The sequence below is a fragment of the Poromitra crassiceps genome (assembly GCF_964638095.1).
Source record: "Poromitra crassiceps genome assembly, chromosome: 5".
NCBI classification, from domain to species: Eukaryota; Metazoa; Chordata; class Actinopteri; order Beryciformes; family Melamphaidae; genus Poromitra; species Poromitra crassiceps.
The window spans coordinates 53,748,796-53,762,085 of record NC_139642.1 but is presented as its reverse complement, the minus strand read 5'-3'; the positions used below and the strand labels follow the sequence as shown (position 1 = coordinate 53,762,085).

At 44.8% G+C, this 13,290-nt stretch overlaps 1 protein-coding gene across 1 annotated transcript in view; it reads left to right on the top strand.

Annotated features, from left to right (window-relative positions):
• Positions 1–4,149: 4,149 nt before the first annotated feature.
• The window catches only part of relt (RELT TNF receptor), a 54,185-nt gene continuing 45,044 nt past the window's right edge, over positions 4,150–13,290 (top strand). The window contains 1 exon segment of the mRNA XM_083636390.1: positions 4,150–4,260. The gene's annotated coding sequence lies outside the window, so the exon portion shown is untranslated.

Here is a 13,290-nt window from a genome sequence, read left to right as displayed (position 1 = left end):
CTTGTTTTATTCTGGATTGGGCTTCTAAATGTGTTTTTCCTCGGATTTTGGCACAAGGGATAGTAACATCTTGTCCTGTGTATTAATTAATAATTTAGATGGCATAAGCTTTAAGATCATGAAAAACATACATTCAATCAGGTGTGTCTACATTTTGACTGGTAGTGTGTGTGTGTGTGTGTGTGTGTGTGTGTGTGTGTGTGTGTGTGTGTGTGTGTGTGTGCACGCGCGCCAGATGGCTCTATTCAGGCCTGATGTGCACGTGTGGACGTGTTGCTGGTGTCAGTTATGCTTGCAAGAACTCAAGGTGACTCCCAGCTTTATCCAGTCTTACAATTATTTACGTCACATTAAAAATAAAATCCAAACATGATAGGCTACTAGGACAGTTAAAAATGACAGTGATCCGGGTAGCGTAGCGGTAGATTCCCTGCCTACCAACATGAGGGTGGCAGGTTCGCGCCCCCGTGTTACCAGTATACAGTTACTCAGTGTATATTTATATGTATATATATATATATATATATATATATACACAGCTGAGCAAAGCGCTATGCACAGCAGTGCTGCTCTCCTGGGTGCTGGCTGGTGCAGGGTGAATCACAAAAATAAAAAGTAGTAGTTCTCCAGCGCACACCAGGATAGGAAATATATAGACACTTTATTTAGTTACATTAAAAACAAGAAACAAAGAGAACAATGCGTTTCACATTGTGCTTCATCAGGTTCCCTATAACCTGATAGAAGCACAATGTGAAACGCGCGTTTCTCTGTCGAACTCACGAGCACGTTGAAGAGAGGCCTGAGCCTCACACGGTCTCTGAAGCAGTGAAATATTGTCTCTCTCACACCACAGAAAGGGCAGCCACTGTTCACACTGGAGTTCACCACAGTTTGGTGAGAAAAGGGTCTGTAGCTATAGGGATAGGAAGGTGGTAGAGGGTTGGAATTTGAGGCGTGGGAAAAGGGACCATAGGGGGATGTGGGTGGTGGGGACGTGGTGCCATGAAGCTGAATGCCACACACCACTGTGCCATGAGCTTAAAGGTTTGCGCTTGTTCCTTTTGGATCGCAGCCTTTTCTCATTTTCTTTTCACCAGCAAGCAGTGTTGGGCAAGTTACTTTCAAAATGTAATATACTACATATTACTAGTTACTTTCATTTGAAAGTAATAAGTTACTTTACAATAGTATTGTCTGTGTAGACTGTAGAGTAACTCATTACTTATTACACTACTTTTGCATGACTTTTACCAAAACAACAGCAGCAGCAGAATGACATCGGAAACATCCCGAAAAATAATTTCAACCGCCTTGAAGTCGGTGTAAACAATCCAAAATTCAAAATGTTATCCTTTTCCTTTGTTATTGTCATCTATTAGTGGTTGTTTGCATAAAAACACACAGTTTGATTAGGAAATGATTGGATCTTTTTTAAATATGTGCTTTGATTTAATCAAATGTAACTCAATTTGTAACTTGAGTTACTTGACAAAGTAACTGGTATAATATTACTGAAATCCTATACGTAATAAGTTATATTACTGAGTTACTGCTAAAAGTAATATATTACATGTAATATGTTACTTTTGTAATGAGTCACCCCCAACACTGCCAGCAAGTGAAGGGGACCCAAAGCTTTCTAGTATCATTTTGAATCGACCTGTCCATCCAAAGAGCACCTGCCTGTCTGTGACTGTATCAGCCCCAAGGATCACTTCTTCTTCTACTGCATGAAGTCCACTATTGTCTTCTTTACAACATATGCCACTGGTCGCCCCCTGCTGACTACGACCCTGAACCCAATACACTGTCACCAGTGTGGCGTTTATACCAGCGGTCACTCCCAGTGTTGGTTTTGCTTTAAACCACTGACCCATAGCAAAGCGTATTGTCATATGATAGCCCTGGATAAAGGAAACTATATGAATGCATGCCATTCAGGACGTTCAGGACACACACACAAAATGTAACCCCCTCACCACAACCCCCCCCCCCCCCACACACACACACACACACACAACCCCCCATGAACAGTCAATGATGAACACACACAAGTTACAACCCACTCACACATCTACACATAGGCTATTATTCAAATGCACACAACAGCGAAGCTCTGTGTACATGTGGTGGTGTGTTACCAAGGGGGCTGAAGGAACTGAGTGTGTATACTACTCACACACACACACACACACACACACACACACACACACACACACACACACACACACACACACACACACACACACACACAACACACTGAATGAAGAGAGCCAGCACAGAGATTCTCCTGTGTCTCACTAGAATGAGACATTGACATGGTGTGTCATTGACTCACATACTGACTGACTCACTCACTGCTTCTCCTTCGGCCCCGGTGGAATAACTCGCAGACTGAAAGTGAGTGGAGATTTCTTCATCCACTGATAAGAGTCTTTACAACGTCAGCGTGTGTACATTTGTAAAAAGATTGTTTTTTTTGTTTTGTTTTTTATCTTTTGTGCAATGTTGAAGCAAACGATTGACGTCATCCATTTTTCTCCAGGCTTCCCTAAAGGTCTCTGATAGCCATGGGTGACAAGATCACAGCAAACCAAATGTGGGACAAAGAGGATGTTTGTGTGGGACAATGTGGGACACGTTACCAATGCTGATAGGGCTGCCTGCAACTAACAATTATTTTCATTATCGAAAATAATTAATTATCAATATTATTTTTCGACTAATTGATTAACCTTTCACCAATTAAATGGAGATTTTTTTTTTCTTTTTTTTTTCCCAAAGCTCAAGATGACCTCCTCAGTCCTCAAATGTCTTCTTTTGTCCTAATCAACAGTCCACAACCCAATCTGTGATAGAAGACAAAACTAGAGGCAATCAAAATGTGGGACATCATCTCAGTATGTGGGACATGGGAAAAGGCATGAAAATGCTGTGCAGCCTCACACAAAGTGGGACATCTGGGCACCCTAGTCTAGTCTCTGATAGGCTATAAGAATTTAAAATTTCATCTTTTACTTCTTACTTTTAGTGAAAAGTGTTTAAGGAAGATATTGTTACAATTGTTTTGTTTGAGATAGCCTACAATTTCAAGTTGTTGTTCCATTAAAAAAAATCAACAGGCAGTTTCAGTTTCAGCTCAGCTGGATGTTACACTTAATTGGTCCTGATTGGCTCCTCTCACTAAACCTACTGAAATGAAATCCAATTCCCATCCGGCCAGTTAGCAACTGGAAAAGTGTCCACTCAGCGGGTTTGGTGACTTCCTTCTGTCACACACACTACAGGTCATGCGGTCACGCTGGTTAATAGGTGACACAGGTGAGGTGAGGTGATTCCCGAGGTCCCGACAGATGGCTCCGCTGGCCTCGTTCACGCACGCTGCACGCACCGCCTCCCGTATGGGCGGCGTGTATTCCCCGCACTGATGACGATGCAGCAGAATCAGCACAGCGCTTTCAAGTGCTGTCGGAAATAGTTGTAGTAGGCTTGGTATTTATTTGCTGGGGGGAGGGAGAATAACTCTCATACTCTTGTTAGTGTTCTCAGTTATCTTATGGCCCCATGCTGGAAAGAAAACCAACCAAAAGACAATAACAGGCGGGTAAAGATAATAAAGTAAGCCTATTTGATGATGTCTACGTCTAATCTTGAATCACCCATACAGTGGGAGAGCCGCCCATCATGCCTACATTTCAGAGTTACTTTCCTGGAGTTTCCTGTTTCACTCAATGTAGCTAAAGTTGTTAACGTTTACTTTTGCATTTTTGCGTTTAGAAAATGTAGGTATTAAAACATCAAGTAGACTGGTGCCGCGCATTCATTCATCCTCCTGTCCCCGCAGGCAGCACATGGGAGCTCGCTTGGTTTTTTCTTTACGACGAGCACCTGAACGCAGCATGAGGGGTGGCAGTTGATAGAGGGGAAGACAAAAATTGCGAGAGAGGCGAGGGGGAAACTACCGAGCCCGTAACTGTACGCTACACGTGTACGCGCACATCCACGTCAAGCGCGCACTGGTTTCAGCTTGCAGCGGTGACGCGCAGTGTGAGCTCACGGAGCCTGTTCACTGTCTGTGTGTGTGTGAAATATTTTTTTTCACAGGGAGGAGAGGAGCTAGAAGGGGAGACCTTTACCGGCTTTGTGGTTTTGACGTCAATTCCAGGCATTTTTAATTACATCCCTCAACCCAGTAGCCTACAGCTGATGATGGTCGCCTCGGATCACTGATTTCAACTCCATTTATTCAACAAACTGGTAAGTCGGACAACTTTTACCCGCTAGTAGGGTAGGCTATATGATAACGTTGTGACCTTAGTCTGCATTGTGCCGTTATAGTTTTGTCTGGCTTCTCTCGCCGCAAAGCCTGTCCAATCACCCTGTCCAGTGTCCACAATTACGCAGTTACGCGTGGCGGTGATGTTCTCTTACAACTTCGATAGCCAAGCCAATTACCTCACTAGCCTACCTGTGGCAATTAATCATCTCATCATCACCAATATAGCCTGCCTTTCTCTATGGAGAAACACGAGAAACACGCTTCTTCATAACTTTATAGGCTAAGCGACCCCCCCCCCCCCCCCCGTGGGCATATTTTGTGCTTATAAAGCCTTTATTGTGACCTTGTTACGTGGTATTCTTCCCCCACCTCTAACGTTCCTATTGTATTAGACATGTGTTTTTGTTGTGATAGTTAACTAATATTGTATGATAGGATTATTAGGACTTGGATTGAAATGTATTCTGTGATATGCTCTGCCGGTTTATTCTGCAAATGAATAGTGGCTTCAACTGTTGTGCTGCTGTAATGACAGCTGTGATGGGCTCCGTTACTAGAGTCAAGCGCACGTTGACGCACTGGTACGTGATGACCTCACTGCTTTGATCATGATCACCCCTCTCTCTCTCTCTCTCTCTCTCTCTCTCTCTCTCTCTCTCTCTCTCTCTCTCTCTCTCTCTCTCTCTCTCTCTCTCTCTCTCTCTCTCTCTCTCCAAAGGAAACCTAAACCTTATTTACTAGACTGGCCCGGCTTCATTCATATTTATATTTATCACTTTTATATGGATGTGGACATGTGGTACAGTAGATCAATTCAAATTAATTAAAATCAGTTAATTTATTGACATGGATGTAATCGACATGGGTGTTACACAAACAGGCAGCAGCCTTGCCAAAGTGACAAATTCTGACATTTAAAATGTTGAATAATGATAGAATATAATAATATACTCTCTCTCTCTCTCTCTCTCTCTCTCTCTCTCTCTCTCTCTCTCTCTCTCTCTCTCTCTCTCTCTCTCACACACACACACTCACACACACACACACACACACACACACACACACACACACACACTCACACACACACACACACACACACACACACACACACACACACACACACACACACACACACACACACACACACACACACACACACTCCCTCTCTCCATCTCTCAGCTCTCCACTCCCCAAGTAACTTAGACAGTGTGTGTGTGTGTGTGTGTGTGTGTGTGTGTGTGTGTGTGTGTGTGTGTGTGTGTGTGTGTGTGTGTGTGTGTGTGTGTGTGTGTGTGTGTTTGTTTGTTTGTTTGTTTGTTTTGTATTGCATATACTGGACTACTAGTCCTGGAATGGAGCAGATACATACATCTAGGCACCATGGGCACACACACACACACACACACACACACACACACACACACTCACACACACACACACACACTGAGATGAGAGGCCAGTGTCATTTTTGGCACAGGAGGTCTATTGTCGGAGACCAAATTCCAGTGTGCTTGTATCAATAAGAGGCTGAATTACTCTTTCTGACGTAGCACACCCAGATACAGAGTGTGAGTTACTCTTTCTGATGTAGCACACCCAGATACAGAGTGTGAGTTACTCTTTCTGATGTAGCACACCCAGATACAGAGTGTGAGTTACTCTTTCTGATGTAGCACACCCAGATACAGAGTGTGAGTTACTCTTTCTGATGTAGCACACCCAGATACAGAGTGTGAGTTACTCTTTCTGATGTAGCACACCCAGATACAGAGTGTGAGTTACTCTTTCTGATGTAGCACACCCAGATACAGAGTGTGAGTTACTCTTTCTTACGTAGCACACCCAGATACAGAGTGTGAGTTACTCTTTCTTACGTAGCACACCCAGATACAGAGTGTGAGTTACTCTTTCTTACGTAGCACACCCAGATACAGAGTGTGAGTTACTCTTTCTTACGTAGCACACCCAGATACAGAGTGTGAGTTACTCTTTCTTACGTAGCACACCCAGATACAGAGTGTGAGTTACTCTTTCTTACGTAGCACACCCAGATACAGAGTGTGAGTTACTCTTTCTTACGTAGCACACCCAGATACAGAGTGTGAGTTACTCTTTCTTACGTAGCACACCCAGATACAGAGTGTGAGTTACTCTTTCTTACGTAGCACACCCAGATACAGAGTGTGAGTTACTCTTTCTTACGTAGCACACCCAGATACAGAGTGTGAGTTACTCTTTCTGATGTAGCACACCCAGATACAGAGTGTGAGTTACTCTTTCTGATGTAGCACACCCAGATACAGAGTGTGAGTTACTCTTTCTGATGTAGCACACCCAGATACAGAGTGTGAGTTACTCTTTCTTACGTAGCACACCCAGATACAGAGTGTGAGTTACTCTTTCTGATGTAGCACACCCAGATACAGAGTGTGAGTTACTCTTTCTGACGTAGCACACCCAGATACAGAGTGTGAGTTACTCTTTCTGACGTAGCACACCCAGATACAGAGTGTGAGTTACTCTTTCTGATGTAGCACACCCAGATACAGAGTGGGAGTTACTCTTTCTGACGTAGCACACCCAGATACAGAGTGTGAGTTACTCTTTCTGATGTAGCACACCCAGATACAGAGTGTGAGTTACTCTTTCTGATGTAGCACACCCAGATACAGAGTGTGAATTACTCTTTCTGATGTAGCACACCCAGATACAGAGTGTGAGTTACTCTTTCTGATGTAGCACACCCAGATACAGAGTGTGAGTTACTCTTTCTGACGTAGCACACCCAGATACAGAGTTTGAGTTACTCTTTCTGATGTAGCACACCCAGATACAGAGTGTGAGTTACTCTTTCTGATGTAGCACACCCAGATACAGAGTGTGAGTTACTCTTTCTGATGTAGCACACCCAGATACAGAGTGTGAGTTACTCTTTCTGACGTAGCACACCCAGATACAGAGTGTGAGTTACTCTTTCTGACGTAGCACACCCAGATACAGAGTGTGAGTTACTCTTTCTGACGTAGCATACCCAGATACAGAGTGTGAGTTACTCTTTCTGACGTAGCACACCCAGATACAGAGTGTGAGTTACTCTTTCTGACGTAGCACACCCAGATACAGAGTGTGAGTTACTCTTTCTGACGTAGCACACCCAGATACAGAGTGTGAGTTACTCTTTCTGACGTAGCACACCCAGATACAGAGTGTGAGTTACTCTTTCTTACGTAGCACACCCAGATACAGAGTGTGAGTTACTCTTTCTGACGTAGCACACCCAGATACAGAGTGTGAGTTACTCTTTCTTACGTAGCACACCCAGATACAGAGTGTGAGTTACTCTTTCTTACGTAGCACACCCAGATACAGAGTGTGAGTTACTCTTTCTTACGTAGCACACCCAGATACAGAGTGTGAGTTACTCTTTCTTACGTAGCACACCCAGATACAGAGTGTGAGTTACTCTTTCTGACGTAGCACACCCAGATACAGAGTGTGAGTTACTCTTTCTGACGTAGCACACCCAGATACAGAGTGTGAGTTACTCTTTCTGATGTAGCACACCCAGATACAGAGTGTGAGTTACTCTTTCTGACGTAGCACACCCAGATACAGAATGTGAGTTACTCTTTCTGACGTAGCACACCCAGATACAGAGTGTGAGTTACTCTTTCTGACGTAGCATACCCAGATACAGAGTGTGAGTTACTCTTTCTGACGTAGCATACCCAGATACAGAGTGTGAGTTACTCTTTCTGACGTAGCATACCCAGATACAGAGTGTGAATTACTCTTTCTTACGTAGCACACCCAGATACAGAGTGTGAGTTACTCTTTCTGACGTAGCACACCCAGATACAGAGTGTGAGTTACTCTTTCTGACGTAGCATACCCAGATACAGAGTGTGAGTTACTCTTTCTGACGTAGCACACCCAGATACAGAGTGTGAGTTACTCTTTCTGACGTAGCACACCCAGATACAGAGTGTGAGTTACTCTTTCTGACGTAGCACACCCAGATACAGAGTGTGAGTTACTCTTTCTGACGTAGCACACCCAGATACAGAGTGTGAGTTACTCTTTCTGACGTAGCACACCCAGATACAGAGTGTGAGTTACTCTTTCTTACGTAGCACACCCAGATACAGAGTGTGAGTTACTCTTTCTGACGTAGCACACCCAGATACAGAGTGTGAGTTACTCTTTCTGACGTAGCACACCCAGATACAGAGTGTGAGTTACTCTTTCTGATGTAGCACACCCAGATACAGAGTGTGAGTTACTCTTTCTGATGTAGCACACCCAGATACAGAGTGTGAGTTACTCTTTCTGATGTAGCACACCCAGATACAGAGTGTGAGTTACTCTTTCTGATGTAGCACACCCAGATACAGAGTGTGAGTTACTCTTTCTGACGTAGCACACCCAGATACAGAGTGTGAGTTACTCTTTCTGACGTAGCACACCCAGATACAGAGTGTGAGTTACTCTTTCTGACGTAGCACACCCAGATACAGAGTGTGAGTTACTCTTTCTGATGTAGCACACCCAGATACAGAGTGTGAGTTACTCTTTCTGATGTAGCACACCCAGATACAGAGTGTGAGTTACTCTTTCTGACGTAGCACACCCAGATACAGAGTGTGAGTTACTCTTTCTTACGTAGCACACCCAGATACAGAGTGTGAGTTACTCTTTCTTACGTAGCACACCCAGATACAGAGTGTGAGTTACTCTTTCTGATGTAGCACACCCAGATACAGAGTGTGAGTTACTCTTTCTGACGTAGCACACCCAGATACAGAGTGTGAGTTACTCTTTCTGACGTAGCACACCCAGATACAGAGTGTGAGTTACTCTTTCTTACGTAGCACACCCAGATACAGAGTGTGAGTTACTCTTTCTTACGTAGCACACCCAGATACAGAGTGTGAGTTACTCTTTCTTACGTAGCACACCCAGATACAGAGTGTGAGTTACTCTTTCTGACGTAGCACACCCAGATACAGAGTGTGAGTTACTCTTTCTTACGTAGCACACCCAGATACAGAGTGTGAGTTACTCTTTCTTACGTAGCACACCCAGATACAGAGTGTGAGTTACTCTTTCTGACGTAGCACACCCAGATACAGAGTGTGAGTTACTCTTTCTGACGTAGCACACCCAGATACAGAGTGTGAGTTACTCTTTCTGATGTAGCACACCCAGATACAGAGTGTGAGTTACTCTTTCTGACGTAGCACACCCAGATACAGAGTGTGAGTTACTCTTTCTGACGTAGCACACCCAGATACAGAGTGTGAGTTACTCTTTCTGACGTAGCACACCCAGATACAGAGGGTGAGTTACTCTTTCTGACGTAGCACACCCAGATACAGAGTGTGAGTTACTCTTTCTGACGTAGCACACCCAGATACAGAGTGTGAGTTACTCTTTCTGACGTAGCACACCCAGATACAGAGTGTGAGTTACTCTTTCTGACGTAGCACACGCAGATACAGAGTGTGAGTTACTCTTTCTGATGTAGCACACCCAGATACAGAGTGTGAGTTACTCTTTCTGACGTAGCACACCCAGATACAGAGTGTGAGTTACTCTTTCTGACGTAGCACACCCAGATACAGAGTGTGAGTTACTCTTTCTGATGTAGCACACCCAGATACAGAGTGTGAGTTACTCTTTCTGACGTAGCACACCCAGATACAGAGTGTGAGTTACTCTTTCTGATGTAGCACACCCAGATACAGAGTGTGAGTTACTCTTTCTGACGTAGCACACCCAGATACAGAGTGTGAGTTACTCTTTCTGACGTAGCACACCCAGATACAGAGTGTGAGTTACTCTTTCTGACGTAGCACACCCAGATACAGAGTGTGAGTTACTCTTTCTGACGTAGCACACCCAGATACAGAGTGTGAGTTGGCGCAAAGCACGGTCCCCTGACCAGACAGGGCAGGACTTCGCTAGCCAGCCTCACACCTCTTCCTAACATACAGCAACCAAGCAAAATTTGGCAAAATTGTCCAGATATCCTACAAGCGATGTCCAATATGGGGAAGCAGGACGACCCTCACGTGGAGGTGGAGGAGGGACACATCGCTCTAGCCTGGTAAACCAGCCGGTCACGTGAACTCACATTTCACTTCCTTCTACCAGACCGTCTGGCCTCCATGCAGCTTTCACCCAGTGTTTGCAGTGGGCGGGACTTGCCTTGACTGACAACTCCTTCAGCCAATCAGCGTTGGATCCAGTCAAATCCAAATTCACTCAGGATAGGAGGAGACGGGCGAAAACATCTTTTCTGCAGAGAATCTCCGCTGTTGCATACTGTTACTTGTTTGTTGTTATTGAGTCTATTTCTGCAATAACTGCACTTTATGGCTGTTTAAACTCGCCCAACGTTAACGTTACTGCTCGAGGCGGACAACCACGGAGGCAGCCATTACTGTTTTGCCAGCGGCTTCCTGATTGGCCGGTTATGATTGTCAACTACGAGGCGGGTCGCCGATTGGCTAGAGCACTTTGTAATTTGTGAAAACACCCTCTCAGGCGTGGAGGCCAGACGGTCTGGTAGAACGAAATGAAACGTGAGTTCACGTGGCCGGCTGGTTTAGCAGGCTAACGTCGCTCAGCCTGTTGCACAGAGCAGCTTGGGACAGCTGAGCTTCATATGGGAAAACTGAAACAATCTCATGTTCGCTCGCTCGCTTGTCCGCATCACGTCCAGTTAAGAATCAGTGCTGCCTGCCTGCCCTTTAGCCAATAAACAAACAGTGTCTCTGTAGAACTCTGCTGCTATGGATCCTCACCCGCACCAAACCATGGCAACACATCACCCCCACTCTGCAGCAACTCCACTGGCTCCCCATACCGCAGAACCTTCAAGATCCTCCTCCTCACCTACACATCACTGCATGGTCTGGCCCCTGCCTATCTGATGGACCTTCTCTGACTCCACCTTTACACCCCCATACTGTACGTCAGGGGTGGGCAACTAGCGGCCCCCAACCTCACTCAGTGTGGCCCCTGGGTCAATTCCCCCCCACCACCCCATTTTTTTTTTTTTTTTTTTTTTTTTTTAACAAGGCGGACGTTTTTGGGTAGGTGAGGTTAGTACGTGGTCTCCATTCCTCAGAAACTTCACAAACGAGGACCACTTTTATGACTTTTGAAGCGTTTTCTGAAAATCGCATTAAAAAAAAATAATTTACGCTTCAAAAGCCATAAAAGTGCTGAACACAAATTACCACTCTCATAAACTTTTGTTAACCACAGAGACCTTATTTCATGCATTTAACCGAAATCCCCATTCTAAAACCCCATTCACTTTTCACCTTACGAACCCAACTGCTACTTCTGGACTCATTGCTGCAGTAAGAACTTAGTTCATCAGTCTCATCATATTATGATGATGGAGAATGTACAGCGTATTTGATGTAACATTCATGAGGCATTTTAAATATTTCATGCCTCCTATCTTCCGACAGGAGGACAAACCGTCCCCTATGCTATGCTATGCTATGATGCGGCGCTTGCACTTTCCCTCCTGTGAAAATGACCCTGTGTGTGTGTGTGTGTGTGTGTGTGTGTGTGTGTGTGTGTGTGTGTGTGTGTGTGTGTGCGTGTGCGTGTGCGTGTGCGCAGTGTGATTTGTGGAGGTAGGTTTTTGTGTGTGGGGACGTTGAAATCCAGACAGGGGCTTCTTTTGGTTTGGCCAAACCACACGGTGGGCTCAGAAACCCAAGCCACTATCAGGCCTGGATGAAACATAGTTTGGGTCCTCTCTCACCTATACATTATCTTTGCAAGTATGTTATTTCTTCGTATACCACAAGAGCTGAGTGTAGGGAGATATAGCCTATAGGGGGAGGAGAGGAGGGACGAGAGCAGAGTTGACGGAGTTTGTCCCAAATGCCTTTCCAAGTTCACGACCTTCCTCTCAACCTGCCAGTGAACTCTTCTACTTTAGCTTGTGAGTATACAGCACAGACTGCAGAGCTGTTATTAATAACGCCTATAGGTTATCAGTTATTGTTGTTGGTGTGAGTTGAGATGTTGCTTTAGTCGATTATGATTTATTAGAAAGGCCTTTTGTCTATTACTGATCTTTTTCTGAATGCTACAGCGCTAACAGTGATCCTTGAAGCACTATTTCTGAAACCATTCACAAATTTTGTAGGCGTAACCAATGTATTTTCCAAGTGTGCCAAAGTGAATGCACATTCTCTGCTATCTTGGCACAATTATTGAGTGTCTATGGGATTAAATAACATAATCACAATCCCATAGGCATCTAGGAATTGAGTGAAACTAAGCAAGTAAACGGGGTGGGGTCCAGGTTTTGTCCGAGGGCCGTCGGGAGGCCCACAGTGTCAGACTTTGGAAACCCCCTGATATAAATGAAACACACGTGTGGCTTTGTTTTTGCTGGGTGCAGGGCATACAGTAGCAGTTTGCTATCAAGTTTTGTCATACAGTACATGTAGTAAACCCGGTCAGGACCTCAGGACCCCTTGGCAAACAGGGTAGGCTACCCCTTTTTTTGTCATTTTTCGAGGCCCAATGGACGGCCATAGAACTCCCATGTCTGTAATCGACGCCGCGGAGTGTCACAGTCAAATAAGGCCGGCGTCGATGCAATTTCGTCTCGGCTACAAGATGGGCTCGGGCGTGTGTGATTGGCTGTACGTCGGGCACGTGGTGGGATTAACGTGGGCAAAATGTCTTAGAGATTAGCTAATAAGCTAATGACAAGCTACTGATGTTATCAGACATGATAGACATTAAACATATGAATCAGGGTTAGGGTTAGGGGTTAGGGTTAGACCCCATTGTGGACCCCGTGCCGAGCACTTCCGGTAGGCCGAGCCGAATCCGTAGGCCGAGTAGAGCCTGTACTTATTTACACCGGCAAACGCTCTCATTTCAACCATAAGTCACATTTCACGTTTTTGTTATTTCCTGTTAAGTTGTCGTGACTGCATCTTGCACGGTTGTGAGGCTATAAC